This window comes from Porites lutea, chromosome 12, assembly GCF_958299795.1.
Source record: "Porites lutea chromosome 12, jaPorLute2.1, whole genome shotgun sequence".
In the NCBI taxonomy this organism is placed as follows: Eukaryota; Metazoa; Cnidaria; class Anthozoa; order Scleractinia; family Poritidae; genus Porites; species Porites lutea.
The window spans coordinates 10,194,267-10,211,713 of record NC_133212.1 but is presented as its reverse complement, the minus strand read 5'-3'; positions in this window follow the sequence as shown (position 1 = coordinate 10,211,713).

The following is a 17,447-nucleotide window of genomic DNA, read 5'->3' as shown; positions in this document are numbered from 1 at the left end:
TGATGATCATTACATACCGCAACTTTTCCACTTCCTCCTTTGTTATAACTTCATGATGATCATTACATACCGCAACTTTTCCAGTTTCTCCTTTGTTGTAACTTTAGGATGATCATTAGATACCGCAACTTTTCCACTTCCTCCTTTGTTATAACTTCCTGATGATCATTACATACCGCAACTCTTCCAGTTTCTCCTTTGCTATAACTTCAGGCTGATCATTACATACCGCAACTTTTCCACTTCCTCCTTTGTTATAACTTCCTGATGATCATTACATACCGCAACTCTTCCAGTTTCTCCTTTGTTATAACTTCAGGATGCTCATTACATACCGCAACTTTTCCAGTTTCACCTTTGTGATAACTTCAGGATGATCATTACATACCGCAACTTTTCCAGTTCCTCCTTTCTTATAACTTGAGGATGATCATTACATACCGCAACTTTTTCACTGCCTCCTTTGTTATAACTTCAGGATGCTCTTTACATACCGCAACTTTTCCAGTTTCTCGTTTGTTATAACTTTATGATGATCATTACATACCGCAACTTTTCCAGTATCTCCTCTGTTATAACTTCAGGATGATCATTACATACTGCAACTTTTCCAATTTCCCCTTTGTTATACCTTTAGGATGATCATTACATACCGCAACTTTTCCAGTTTCTCCTTTGTTATAATTTTATGATGAACATTACATACCACAACTTTTCCAGTTTCTCCTTTGTTATAACTTCAGGATGATCATTACATACCACAACTTTTCCAGTTTCTTCTTTGTTATAACTTCAGGATGATCATTACATATCGCAACTTTTCCAGTTTCTCCTTTGTTATAACTTCAGGATGATCATTACATACCGCAACTTTTCCACTGCCTCCTTCGTTATAACTTCAGGATGATCATTACATACCGCAACTTTTCCAGTTTCACCTTTGTTATAACTTCAGGATGATCATTACATACCGCAACTTTTCCAGTTTCTCCTTTGTTATAACTTGAGGATGATCATTACATACCTCAACTTTTCCACTTTCTCCTTTGTTATAACTTTATGATGATCATTACATACCGCAACTTTTCCACTTTCTTCTTTGTTATAACTTCCTGATCATCATTAGATACCGCAACTTTTCCACTTCCTCCTTTGTAATAACTTCATGATGATCATTACATACCGCAACTTTTCCACTTCCTGCTTTGTAATAACTTTTATGATTATAATTATATACCGCAATTTTTCCTCTTCCTTGTGTGTTATAACTTCATGATGATTATTACATACCGCAACTTTTCCACTTCCTCCTTTGTTATAACTTCATGATAATCATTACATACCGCAACTTTTCCAGTTTCTCCTTTGTTATAAGTTCAGGATGATCATTACATACCGCAACTTTTCCAGTTTCTCCTTTGTTATAACTTCATGATAATCATTACATACCGCAACTTTTCCAGTTTCTCCTTTGTTATAACTTCGGGATGATCATTACATACCGCAAGTTTTCCATTTTCTTTTTTGTTATAACTTAATGATGATCATTACATACTGCAACTTTTCCAGTTTCTCCTTTGTTATAACTTCAGGATGATCATTACATATCGCAACTTTTCCAGTTTCTCCTTTGTTATAACTTCAGGATGATCATTACATACTGCAACTTTCCCAGTTTCTCCTTTGTTATAACTTCAGGATGATCATTACATATCGCAACTTTTCCAGTTTCTTCTTTGTTATAACTTCATGATAATCATTACATACCGCAACTTTTCCAGTTTCTCGTTTGTTATAACTTTATGATTATCATTACATACTGCAACTTTTCCTGTTTCTCCTTTGTTATAACTTCAGGATGATCATTACATATCGCAACTTTTCCAGTTTCTTCTTTGTTATAAGTTCATGATAATCATTACATACCGCAACTTTTCCAGTTTCTCGTTTGTTATAACTTTATGATGATCATTACATACCGCAACTTTTCCAGTTTCTCGTTTGTTATAACTTTATGATGATCATTACATACCGCAACTTTTCCAGTTTCTCGTTTGTTATAACTTCATGATAATCATTACATACTGCAACTTTTCCAGTTTCTCGTTTGTTATAACTTTATGATGATCATTACATACCGCAACTTTTCCAGTTTCTCGTTTGTTATAACTTTATGATGATCATTACATACTGCAACTTTTCCAGTTTCTCGTTTGTTATAACTTCATGATGATCATTACATACCGCAACTTTTCCAGTTTCTCGTTTGTTATAACTTCCTGATGATCATTACATACCGCAACTTTTTTAGTTCCTCCTTTGTTATAACTTCATGATGATTATTACATACCGAAACTTTTGTACTTCCTCCTCTGTTATAACTTTATGATGATCATTATATACCACAACTTATCCAGTTTCTCCTTTGTTATAATTTAGGATGATCATTACATACCCCAACTTTTCCAGTTTCTCCTTTGTTATAACTTCATGATGATCATTACATACCGCAACTTTTCCAGTTTCTCCTTTGTTATAACTTCATGATTATCATTACATACAGCAACTTTTGCAGTTTCTCCTTTGTTATAACTTTAGGATGATCATTAGATACCGCAACTTTTCCACTTCCTCCTTTGTTATAACTTCATGATAATAATTACATACCGCAACTTTTCCATTTTGTCCTTTGTTATAACTTCAGGATGATTATTACATACCGCAACTTTTCCACTTCCTCCTTCGTTATAACTTCAGGCTGATCATTACATACCGCAACTTTTCCAGTTTCTTCTTTGTTATAACTTTAGGATGATCATTACATACCGCAACTTTTCCACTTCCTCATTTGTTATAACTTCCTGATGATCATTAGATACCGCAACTTTTCCACTTCCTCCTTTGTTATAACTTCAGGCTGATCATTACATACCGCAACTTTTCCAGTTTCTACTTTGTTATAACTTTAGGATGATCATTACATAGCGCAACTTTTCCACTTCCTACTTTGTTATAACTTCCTGATGATCATTAAATACTGCATCTTTTCCACTTTCTCCTTTGTAATAACTTCATGATGATCATTACATCTTGCAACTTTTCCACTTCCTCCTTTGTAATAACTTCATGATGATCGTTATATACCGCAACTTTTGCACTTCCTCCTTTGTTATAACTTTAGGATGATCATTACATACCGCAACTTTTCCAGTTTCTCCTTTGTTATAACTTCATGATGATCATTACATACCGCAACTTTTTCAGCTTCTCCTTTGTTATAACTTCATGATGATCATTACATACCGCAACTTTTCCAGTTTCTCCTTTGTTGTAACTTTAGGATGATCATTAGATACCGCAACTTTTCCACTTCCTCCTTTGTTATAACTTCCTGATGATCATTAGATACCGCAACTTTTCCTGTTTCTCCTTTGTTATAACTTCAGCCTGATCATTAGATACCGCAACTTTTCCACTTCCTCCTTTGTTATAAATTGATGATGATCATTACATACCGCAATTTTTCCGCTTCCTCCTTTGTTATAACTTCCTGATGATCATTAGATACCGCAACTTTTCCACTTCCTCCTTTGTAATAACTTCATGATGATCATTACATACCGCAACTTTTCCACTTCCTCCTTTGTTATAACTTCATGATGATCATTACATACCGCAACTTTTCCAGTTTCTCCTTTGTTGTAACTTTAGGATGATCATTAGATACCGCAACTTTTCCACTTCCTCCTTTGTTATAACTTCCTGATGATCATTACATACCGCAACTCTTCCAGTTTCTCCTTTGCTATAACTTCAGGCTGATCATTACATACCGCAACTTTTCCACTTCCTCCTTTGTTATAACTTTATGATGATCATTACATGCCGCAACTTTTCCACTTCCTCCTTTGTTATAAGTTCCTGATGATCATTAGATACCGCAACTTTTCCACTTCCTGCTTTGTAATAACTTTTATGATGATAATTATATACCGCAATTTTTTTCACTTCCTTGTTTGTTATAACTTCATGATGATTATTACATACCGCAACTTTTCCACTTCCTCCTTTGTCATAACTTCATGATAATCATTACATACCGCAACTTTTCCAGTTTCTCCTTTGTTATAACTTGAGGATGATCATTACATACCGCAACTTTTCCACTTCCTCCTTTGTTATAACTTCAGGCCGATCATTACATACCGCAACTTTTCCACTTTCTCCTTTGTTATAACTTTAGGATGATCATTACATACCGCAACTTTTCTACTTCCTCCTTTGTTAAAACTTCCTGATGATCATTAGATACCGCAACTTTTCCACTTCCTCCTTTGTAATAACTTCATGATGATCATTACATACCGCAACTTTTCCACTTCCTCCCTTGTAATAACTTCATGATGATCGTTATATACCGCAACTTTTCCACTTCCTCCTTTGTTATAACTTTAGGATGATCATTACATACCGCAACTTTTCCAGTTTCTCCTGTGTTATAACTTCATGATGATCATTACATACCGCAACTTTTCCAGTTTCTCCTTTCTTATAACTTAAGGCTGATCATTAGATACCGCAACTTTTCCACTTCCTCCTTTGTTATAACTTTATGATGATCATTACATACCGCAACTTTTCCGCTTCTTCCTTTGTTATAACTTCCTGATGATGATTAGATACCGCAACTTTTCCACTTCCTCCTTTGTAATAACTTCATGATGATCATTACATACCGCAACTTTTCCAATTCCTGCTTTGTAATAACTTCATGATGATAATTATATACCGCAATTTTTCCACTTCCTTGTTTGTTATAACTTTATGATGATCATTACATACCGCAACTTTTCCAGTTTCTCCTTTGTTATAACTTCAGGATGATCATTACATACCACAACTTTTCCAGTTTCTCGTTTGTTATAACTTTATGATGATCATTACATACCGCAACTTTTCCAGTTTCTCCTTTGTTATAACTTCATGATAATCATTATATACCGCAACTTTTCCAGTTTCTCCTTTGTTATAACTTCATGATGATCATTACATACCGCAACTTTTCCAGTTTCTCCTTTGTTATAACTTTAGGATGATCATTACATACCGCAACTTTTCCAGTTTCTCCTTTGTTATAACTTCATGATAATCATTAAATACCGTAACTTTTCCAGTTTCTCCTTTGTTATAACTTTAGGATGATCATTACATACCGCAACTTTTCCACTTTCTCCTTTTTTATAATTTCATGATGATCATTACATACCGCAACTTTTCCACTTTCTCCTATTTTATAACTTTAAGATGATCATTACTTACTGCAACTTTTCCACTTCCTCCTTTGGTATAACTTCATGATGATCATTACATACCGCAACTTTTCCACTTCCTGCTTTGTAATAACTTCCTGATGATAATTATATACCGCAATTTTTCCACTTCCTCCTTTGTTATAACTTCATGATGGTCATTAGATACTGCAAGTTTTCCACTTCCTCGTATGTTATAATCTCATGATGATCATTACATACCGCAACTTTTGCACTTCCTCCTATGTTATAACTTCATTATGGTCATTAGATACCGCAACTTTTCTACTCTATCCTAAGTTACAACTTCATGATGATTATAACATACCTGAACTTTTCTACTTTCTTCTATGTTTTAACTTTATGATGATCATTACATACCGCACCTTTTCCACTTCCTCCTTTGTTATAACTTCATGATGATCATTACATACCGCAACTTTTCCAGTTTCTCCTTTGTTATAACTTCAGGTTGATCATTACATACCACAACTTTTCCAGTTTCTCCTTTGTTATAACTTTATGATGATCATTACATACCGCAACTTTTCCAGTTTCTCCTTTGTTATAACTTCATGATAATCATTACATACCGCAACTTTTCCAGTTTCTCCTTTGTTATAACTTCATGATGATCATTACATACCGCAACCTTTCCAGTTTCTCCTTTGTTATAACTTTAGGATGATCATTACATACCGCAACTTTTCCAGTTTCTCCTTTGTTATAACTTCATGATAATCATTACATACCGCAGCTTTTCCAGTTTCTCCTTTGTTATAACTTTAGGATGATCATTACATACCGCAACTTTTCCACTTCCTCCTTTGTTATAACTTCATGATGATCATTACATACCGCAACTTTTCCAATTTCTCCTTCGTTATAACTTTAGGAAGATCATTACATACCGCAACTTTTCGACTTCCTCCTTTGTTATAACTTCATTATAATCATTACATACCGCTACTTTTCCAGTTTCTCCTTTTTTAATAACTTTATGATGATCATTACATACCGCAACTTTTCTACTTCCTCCTCTGTTATAAGTTCATGATGATCATTATATACCGCAACTTTTCCACTTCCTCCTTTGTTATAACTTCATGATAATCATTACATACCGCAACTTTTCCAGTTTCTTCTTTGTTATAACTTTAGGAAGATCATTACATACCGCAACTTTTCCTCTTTCTCCTTTTTTATAATTTCATGATGATCATTATATACCGCAACTTTTCTACTTTCTCCTATTTTATAACTTTAAGATGATCATTACTTACTGCAACTTTTCCACTTCCTCCTTTGGTATAACTTCATGATGATCATTACATACCGCAACTTTTCCACTTCCTGCTTTGTAAAAACTTCCTGATGATAATTATATACCGCAATTTTTCCACCTCCTCCTTTGTTATAACTTCATGATGGTCATTAGATACTGCAAGTTTTCCACTTCCTCGTATGTTATAATCTCATGATGATCATTACATACCGCAACTTTTGCACTTCCTCCTATGTTATAACTTCATTATGGTCATTAGATACCGCAACTTTTCTACTTTCTCCTAAGTTACAACTTCATGATGATTATAACATACCTGAACTTTTCTACTTTCTTCTATGTTTTCACTTTATGATGATCATTACATACCGCAACTTTTCCACTTCCTCCTATGTTATAACTTCATGATGTTTATTAGAAAGCGCAACTTTTCCACTTCTTCCTATGTTATAACTTTATGATGATCATTAGATACCGCAACTTTTCCACTTCTTCCTATGTTATAACTTCATGATAATCATTACATACCGCAACTTTTCCACTTCTTCGTAGGTTATAACTTTATGATTATTACATATGGCAAGTTTTCCACTTTCTTGTAGGTTATAACTTCATGATTATTATTATATACCGCAGCTTTTCCACTTCCTCCTATATTATACCTTCATGTTGATCATTACATACCGCAATTTTCTCACTTCCTCCTATGTTATAACTTTATGATGGTCATTACATACCTCAACTTTTCCACTTCTTCCTATGTTATAACCTTATGATGATGATTATATAACAAAACTTTTTCACTTCCTTCTATGTTATAACTTTATGATGATCATTACATACCGCAACTTTTCCACTTCCTCCTTTGTTATAACTTCATGATGATCATTACATACCGCAACTTTTCCACTTCCTCCTTTGTTATAACTTCATGATGATCATTACATACCGCAACTTTTCCACTTCCTCCTGTGTTATAACTTCATGATGATTATTACATACCTCAACTTTTCCACTTCCTCGTTTGTTATAACCATAGTTAATTGAGTGGAATGGTTATGAAACCCGTCAGACTCCTTTTTTATATTTTTTTGTGGACCTGAAAAGTGCACAACGTTCAAAAGAATTCCTATCATTTTGATTGTATTGACCAATAAAAACGTTGCATTAATTTATTCTGTAACAATTTGCCAACAGAAAACAAAGGATTGTGCACTTTCAGGATGCTTCCAACTTAAACTGCAGCACTGTTGTTTTTATCATTGATGTTTGCCACTTTTCATAACCAGGCTCCTCTAATAACTATGTTATAACTTGATGATGATCATTACATACCGCAACTTTTCCACTTCCTCCCTAGTTATAACTTTATGATGATCATTATATACCGCAACTTTTTACTTCCTGGTATGTGATAATTCCATGATGATCATTACATACTTTAAATTTTCCAGTTTCTCCGGTGGTAACATTTTTTTCACTCGATCCTTTGTTTTAACTTGATGATGATCATGACAAACCGCGAGTTTTCCACATCCTCCTATGTTATAACTTCATTATAATTAATACGCACTGCATCTTCTCCAGTTGCTCCTGTCATAACTTTATGTTGATCAATACGTTTTACAACTTTCCCACTTTCTTCTGTGGTATAACTTCATTACGATACTTAGTTACCGCAAGTTTTCCACTTTCTCTTATGTTATAACTTTTTGATGGTCATTACATACTGCAACTTTTCTACTTTTGCTTATGTTGTAACTCCAGGATTATCAATAGTCACCGCAACTTTCTTACTATCGCAACTTTTCCAGTTTCTCCTTTGTTATAACTTCAGGCTGATCATTACATACCGCAACTTTTCCACTTCCTCCTTTGTCATAACTTTATGATGATCATTACATACCGCAACTTTTCCGCTTCCTCCTTTGTATAACTTCCTGATGATCATTAGATACCACAAGTTTTCCACTTCCTCCTTTGTAATAACTTCGTGATGATCATTACATACCGCAACTTTTCCACTTCCTGCTTTGTAATAACTTCATGATGATTATTACATACCGAAACTTTTGTACTTCCTCCTCTGTTATAACTTTATGATGATCATTATATACCACAACTTATCCAGTTTCTCCTTTGTTATAATTTAGGATGATCATTACATACCGGAACTTTTCCAGTTTCTCCTTTGTTATAACTTCATGATGATCATTACATACCGCAACTTTTCCAGTTTCTCCTTTGTTATAACTTCATGATTATCATTACATACAGCAACTTTTGCAGTTTCTCCTTTGTTATAACTTTAGGATGATCATTAGATACCGCAACTTTTCCACTTCCTCCTTTGTTATAACTTCATGATAATAATTACATACCGCAACTTTTCCATTTTGTCCTTTGTTATAACTTCAGGATGATTATTACATACCGCAACTTTTCCACTTCCTCCTTCGTTATAACTTCAGGCTGATCATTACATACCGCAACTTTTCCAGTTTCTTCTTTGTTATAACTTTAGGATGATCATTACATACCGCAACTTTTCCACTTCCTCATTTGTTATAACTTCCTGATGATCATTAGATACCGCAACTTTTCCACTTCCTCCTTTGTTATAACTTCAGGCTGATCATTACATACCGCAACTTTTCCAGTTTCTACTTTGTTATAACTTTAGGATGATCATTACATAGCGCAACTTTTCCACTTCCTACTTTGTTATAACTTCCTGATGATCATTAAATACTGCATCTTTTCCACTTTCTCCTTTGTAATAACTTCATGATGATCATTACATCTTGCAACTTTTCCACTTCCTCCTTTGTAATAACTTCATGATGATCGTTATATACCGCAACTTTTGCACTTCCTCCTTTGTTATAACTTTAGGATGATCATTACATACCGCAACTTTTCCAGTTTCTCCTTTGTTATAACTTCATGATGATCATTACATACCGCAACTTTTTCAGTTTCTCCTTTGTTATAACTTCATGATGATCATTACATACCGGAACTTTTCCAGTTTCTCCTTTGTTGTAACTTTAGGATGATCATTAGATACCGCAACTTTTCCACTTCCTCCTTTGTTATAACTTCCTGATGATCATTAGATACCGCAACTTTTCCTGTTTCTCCTTTGTTATAACTTCAGCCTGATCATTAGATACCGCAACTTTTCCATTTCCTCCTTTGTTATAACTTGATGATGATCATTACATACCGCAACTTTTCCGCTTCCTCCTTTGTTATAACTTCCTGATGATGATTAGATACCGCAACTTTTCCACTTCCTCCTTTGTAATAACTTCATGATGATCATTACATACCGCAACTTTTCCACTTCCTCCTTTGTTATAACTTCATGATGATCATTACATACCGCAACTTTTCCAGTTTCTCCTTTGTTGTAACTTTAGGATGATCATTAGATACCGCAACTTTTCCACTTCCTCCTTTGTTATAACTTCCTGATGATCATTACATACCGCAACTCTTCCAGTTTCTCCTTTGCTATAACTTCAGGCTGATCATTACATACCGCAACTTTTCCACTTCCTCCTTTGTTATAACTTTATGATGATCATTACATGCCGCAACTTTTCCACTGCCTCCTTTGTTATAACTTCAGGATGATCATTACATACCGCAACTTTTCCAGTTTCACCTTTGTGATAACTTCAGGATGATCATTTCATACCGCAACTTTTCCAGTTCCTCCTTTCTTATAACTTGAGGATGATCATTACATACCGCAACTTTTTCACTGCCTCCTTTGTTATAACTTCAGGATGCTCTTTACATACCGCAACTTTTCCAGTTTCTCCTTTGTTATAACTTTATGATGATCATTACATACCGAAACTTTTCCAGTATCTCCTTTGTTATAACTTCAGGATGATCATTACATACTGCAACTTTTCCAATTTCCCCTTTGTTATACCTTCAGGATGATCATTACATACCGCAACTTTTCCAGTTTCTCCTTTGTTATAATTTTATGATGAACATTACATACCACAACTTTTCCAGTTTCTCCTTTGTTATAACTTCAGGATGATCATTACATACCACAACTTTTCCAGTTTCTTCTTTGTTATAACTTCAGGATGATCATTACATATCGCAACTTTTCCAGTTTCTCCTTTGTTATAACTTCAGGATGATCATTACATACCGCAACTTTTCCACTGCCTCCTTCGTTATAACTTCAGGATGATCATTACATACCGCAACTTTTCCAGTTTCACCTTTGTTATAACTTCAGGATGATCATTACATACCGCAACTTTTCCAGTTTCTCCTTTGTTATAACTTGAGGATGATCATTACATACCTCAACTTTTCCACTTTCTCCTTTGTTATAACTTTATGATGATCATTACATACCGCAACTTTTCCACTTTCTTCTTTGTTATAACTTCCTGATCATCATTAGATACCGCAACTTTTCCACTTCCTCCTTTGTAATAACTTCATGATGATCATTACATACCGCAACTTTTCCACTTCCTGCTTTGTAATAACTTTTATGATTATAATTATATACCGCAATTTTTCCTCTTCCTTGTGTGTTATAACTTCATGATGATTATTACATACCGCAACTTTTCCACTTCCTCCTTTGTTATAACTTCATGATAATCATTACATACCGCAACTTTTCCAGTTTCTCCTTTGTTATAACTTCATGATAATCATTACATACCGCAACTTTTCCAGTTTCTCCTTTGTTATAACTTCGGGATGATCATTACATACCGCAAGTTTTCCATTTTCTTTTTTGTTATAACTTAATGATGATCATTACATACTGCAACTTTTCCAGTTTCTCCTTTGTTATAACTTCAGGATGATCATTACATACCGCAACTTTTCCAGTTTCTTCTTTGTTATAACTTCATGATAATCATTACATACCGCAACTTTTCCAGTTTCTCGTTTGTTATAACTTTATGATTATCATTACATACTGCAACTTTTCCTGTTTCTCCTTTGTTATAACTTCAGGATGATCATTACATATCGCAACTTTTCCAGTTTCTTCTTTGTTATAAGTTCATGATAATCATTACATACCGCAACTTTTCCAGTTTCTCGTTTGTTATAACTTTATGATGATCATTACATACCGCAACTTTTCCAGTTTCTCGTTTGTTATAACTTTATGATGATCATTACATACCGCAACTTTTCCAGTTTCTCGTTTGTTATAACTTCATGATAATCATTACATACTGCAACTTTTCCAGTTTCTCGTTTGTTATAACTTTATGATGATCATTACATACTGCAACTTTTCCAGTTTCTCGTTTGTTATAACTTTATGATGATCATTACATACTGCAACTTTTCCAGTTTCTCGTTTGTTATAACTTCATGATGATCATTACATACCGCAACTTTTCCAGTTTCTCGTTTGTTATAACTTCCTGATGATCATTACATACCGCAACTTTTTTAGTTTCTCCTTTGTTATAACTTCATGATGATTATTACATACCGAAACTTTTGTACTTCCTCCTCTGTTATAACTTTATGATGATCATTATATACCACAACTTATCCAGTTTCTCCTTTGTTATAATTTAGGATGATCATTACATACCGGAACTTTTCCAGTTTCTCCTTTGTTATAACTTCATGATGATCATTACATACCGCAACTTTTCCAGTTTCTCCTTTGTTATAACTTCATGATTATCATTACATACAGCAACTTTTGCAGTTTCTCCTTTGTTATAACTTTAGGATGATCATTAGATACCGCAACTTTTCCACTTCCTCCTTTGTTATAACTTCATGATAATAATTACATACCGCAACTTTTCCATTTTGTCCTTTGTTATAACTTCAGGATGATTATTACATACCGCAACTTTTCCACTTCCTCCTTCGTTATAACTTCAGGCTGATCATTACATATCGCAACTTTTCCAGTTTCTTCTTTGTTATAACTTTAGGATGATCATTACATACCGCAACTTTTCCACTTCCTCATTTGTTATAACTTCCTGATGATCATTAGATACCGCAACTTTTCCACTTCCTCCTTTGTTATAACTTCAGGCTGATCATTACATACCGCAACTTTTCCAGTTTCTACTTTGTTATAACTTTAGGATGATCATTACATAGCGCAACTTTTCCACTTCCTACTTTGTTATAACTTCCTGATGATCATTAAATACTGTATCTTTTATACTTTCTCCTTTGTAATAACTTCATGATGATCATTACATCTTGCAACTTTTCCACTTCCTCCTTTGTAATAACTTCATGATGATCGTTATATACCGCAACTTTTGCACTTCCTCCTTTGTTATAACTTTAGGATGATCATTACATACCGCAACTTTTCCAGTTTCTCCTTTGTTATAACTTCATGATGATCATTACATACCGCAACTTTTTCAGTTTCTCCTTTGTTATAACTTCATGATGATCATTACATACCGCAACTTTTCCAGTTTCTCCTTTGTTGTAACTTTAGGATGATCATTAGATACCGCAACTTTTCCACTTCCTCCTTTGTTATAACTTCCTGATGATCATTAGATACCGCAACTTTTCCTGTTTCTCCTTTGTTATAACTTCAGCCTGATCATTAGATACCGCAACTTTTCCACTTCCTCCTTTGTTATAACTTGATGATGATCATTACATACCGCAACTTTTCCGCTTCCTCCTTTGTTATAACTTCCTGATGATGATTAGATACCGCAACTTTTCCACTTCCTCCTTTGTAATAACTTCATGATGATCATTACATACCGCAAGTTTTCCACTTCCTCCTTTGTTATAACTTCATGATGATCATTACATACCGCAACTTTTCCAGTTTCTCCTTTGTTGTAACTTTAGGATGATCATTAGATACCGCAACTTTTCCACTTCCTCCTTTGTTATAACTTCCTGATGATCATTACATACCGCAACTCTTCCAGTTTCTCCTTTGCTATAACTTCAGGCTGATCATTACATACCGCAACTTTTCCACTTCCTCCTTTGTTATAACTTCCTGATGATCATTACATACCGCAACTCTTCCAGTTTCTCCTTTGTTATAACTTCGGGATGCTCATTACATACCGCAACTTTTCCAGTTTCACCTTTGTGATAACTTCAGGATGATCATTACATACCGCAACTTTTCCAGTTCCTCCTTTCTTATAACTTGAGGATGATCATTACATACCGCAACTTTTTCACTGCCTCCTTTGTTATAACTTCAGGATGCTCTTTACATACCGCAACTTTTCCAGTTTCTCGTTTGTTATAACTTTATGATGATCATTACATACCGCAACTTTTCCAGTATCTCCTCTGTTATAACTTCAGGATGATCATTACATACTGCAACTTTTCCAATTTCCCCTTTGTTATACCTTTAGGATGATCATTACATACCGCAACTTTTCCAGTTTCTCCTTTGTTATAATTTTATGATGAACATTACATACCACAACTTTTCCAGTTTCTCCTTTGTTATAACTTCAGGATGATCATTACATACCACAACTTTTCCAGTTTCTTCTTTGTTATAACTTCAGGATGATCATTACATATCGCAACTTTTCCAGTTTCTCCTTCGTTATAACTTCAGGATGATCATTACATACCGCAACTTTTCCAGTTTCACCTTTGTTATAACTTCAGGATGATCATTACATACCGCAACTTTTCCAGTTTCTCCTTTGTTATAACTTGAGGATGATCATTACATACCTCAACTTTTCCACTTTCTCCTTTGTTATAACTTTATGATGATCATTACATACCGCAACTTTTCCACTTTCTTCTTTGTTATAACTTCCTGATCATCATTAGATACCGCAACTTTTCCACTTCCTCCTTTGTAATAACTTCATGATGATCATTACATACCGCAACTTTTCCACTTCCTGCTTTGTAATAACTTTTATGATTATAATTATATACCGCAATTTTTCCTCTTCCTTGTGTGTTATAACTTCATGATGATTATTACATACCGCAACTTTTCCACTTCCTCCTTTGTTATAACTTCATGATAATCATTACATACCGCAACTTTTCCAGTTTCTCCTTTGTTATAAGTTCAGGATGATCATTACATACCGTAACTTTTCCAGTTTCTCCTTTGTTATAACTTCATGATAATCATTACATACCGCAACTTTTCCAGTTTCTCCTTTGTTATAACTTCGGGATGATCATTACATACCGCAAGTTTTCCATTTTCTTTTTTGTTATAACTTAATGATGATCATTACATACTGCAACTTTTCCAGTTTCTCCTTTGTTATAACTTCAGGATGATCATTACATATCGCAACTTTTCCAGTTTCTCCTTTGTTATAACTTCAGGATGATCATTACATACTGCAACTTTCCCAGTTTCTCCTTTGTTATAACTTCAGGATGATCATTACATATCGCAACTTTTCCAGTTTCTTCTTTGTTATAACTTCATGATAATCATTACATACCGCAACTTTTCCAGTTTCTCGTTTGTTATAACTTTATGATTATCATTACATACTGCAACTTTTCCTGTTTCTCCTTTGTTATAACTTCAGGATGATCATTACATATCGCAACTTTTCCAGTTTCTTCTTTGTTATAAGTTCATGATAATCATTACATACCGCAACTTTTCCAGTTTCTCGTTTGTTATAACTTTATGATGATCATTACATACCGCAACTTTTCCAGTTTCTCGTTTGTTATAACTTTATGATGATCATTACATACCGCAACTTTTCCAGTTTCTCGTTTGTTATAACTTCATGATAATCATTACATACTGCAACTTTTCCAGTTTCTCGTTTGTTATAACTTTATGATGATCATTACATACCGCAACTTTTCCAGTTTCTCGTTTGTTATAACTTTATGATGATCATTACATACTGCAACTTTTCCAGTTTCTCGTTTGTTATAACTTCATGATGATCATTACATACCGCAACTTTTCCAGTTTCTCGTTTGTTATAACTTCCTGATGATCATTACATACCGCAACTTTTTTAGTTCCTCCTTTGTTATAACTTCATGATGATTATTACATACCGAAACTTTTGTACTTCCTCCTCTGTTATAACTTTATGATGATCATTATATACCACAACTTATCCAGTTTCTCCTTTGTTATAATTTAGGATGATCATTACATACCCCAACTTTTCCAGTTTCTCCTTTGTTATAACTTCATGATGATCATTACATACCGCAACTTTTCCAGTTTCTCCTTTGTTATAACTTCATGATTATCATTACATACAGCAACTTTTGCAGTTTCTCCTTTGTTATAACTTTAGGATGATCATTAGATACCGCAACTTTTCCACTTCCTCCTTTGTTATAACTTCATGATAATAATTACATACCGCAACTTTTCCATTTTGTCCTTTGTTATAACTTCAGGATGATTATTACATACCGCAACTTTTCCACTTCCTCCTTCGTTATAACTTCAGGCTGATCATTACATACCGCAACTTTTCCAGTTTCTTCTTTGTTATAACTTTAGGATGATCATTACATACCGCAACTTTTCCACTTCCTCATTTGTTATAACTTCCTGATGATCATTAGATACCGCAACTTTTCCACTTCCTCCTTTGTTATAACTTCAGGCTGATCATTACATACCGCAACTTTTCCAGTTTCTACTTTGTTATAACTTTAGGATGATCATTACATAGCGCAACTTTTCCACTTCCTACTTTGTTATAACTTCCTGATGATCATTAAATACTGCATCTTTTCCACTTTCTCCTTTGTAATAACTTCATGATGATCATTACATCTTGCAACTTTTCCACTTCCTCCTTTGTAATAACTTCATGATGATCGTTATATACCGCAACTTTTGCACTTCCTCCTTTGTTATAACTTTAGGATGATCATTACATACCGCAACTTTTCCAGTTTCTCCTTTGTTATAACTTCATGATGATCATTACATACCGGAACTTTTTCAGCTTCTCCTTTGTTATAACTTCATGATGATCATTACATACCGCAACTTTTCCAGTTTCTCCTTTGTTGTAACTTTAGGATGATCATTAGATACCGCAACTTTTCCACTTCCTCCTTTGTTATAACTTCCTGATGATCATTAGATACCGCAACTTTTCCTGTTTCTCCTTTGTTATAACTTCAGCCTGATCATTAGATACCGCAACTTTTCCACTTCCTCCTTTGTTATAAATTGATGATGATCATTACATACCGCAATTTTTCCGCTTCCTCCTTTGTTATAACTTCCTGATGATCATTAGATACCGCAACTTTTCCACTTCCTCCTTTGTAATAACTTCATGATGATCATTACATACCGCAACTTTTCCACTTCCTCCTTTGTTATAACTTCATGATGATCATTACATACCGCAACTTTTCCAGTTTCTCCTTTGTTGTAACTTTAGGATGATCATTAGATACCGCAACTTTTCCACTTCCTCCTTTGTTATAACTTCCTGATGATCATTACATACCGCAACTCTTCCAGTTTCTCCTTTGCTATAACTTCAGGCTGATCATTACATACCGCAACTTTTCCACTTCCTCCTTTGTTATAACTTTATGATGATCATTACATGCCGCAACTTTTCCACTTCCTCCTTTGTTATAAGTTCCTGATGATCATTAGATACCGCAACTTTTCCACTTCCTGCTTTGTAATAACTTTTATGATGATAATTATATACCGCAATTTTTTTCACTTCCTTGTTTGTTATAACTTCATGATGATTATTACATACCGCAACTTTTCCACTTCCTCCTTTGTCATAACTTCATGATAATCATTACATACCGCAACTTTTCCAGTTTCTCCTTTGTTATAACTTGAGGATGAT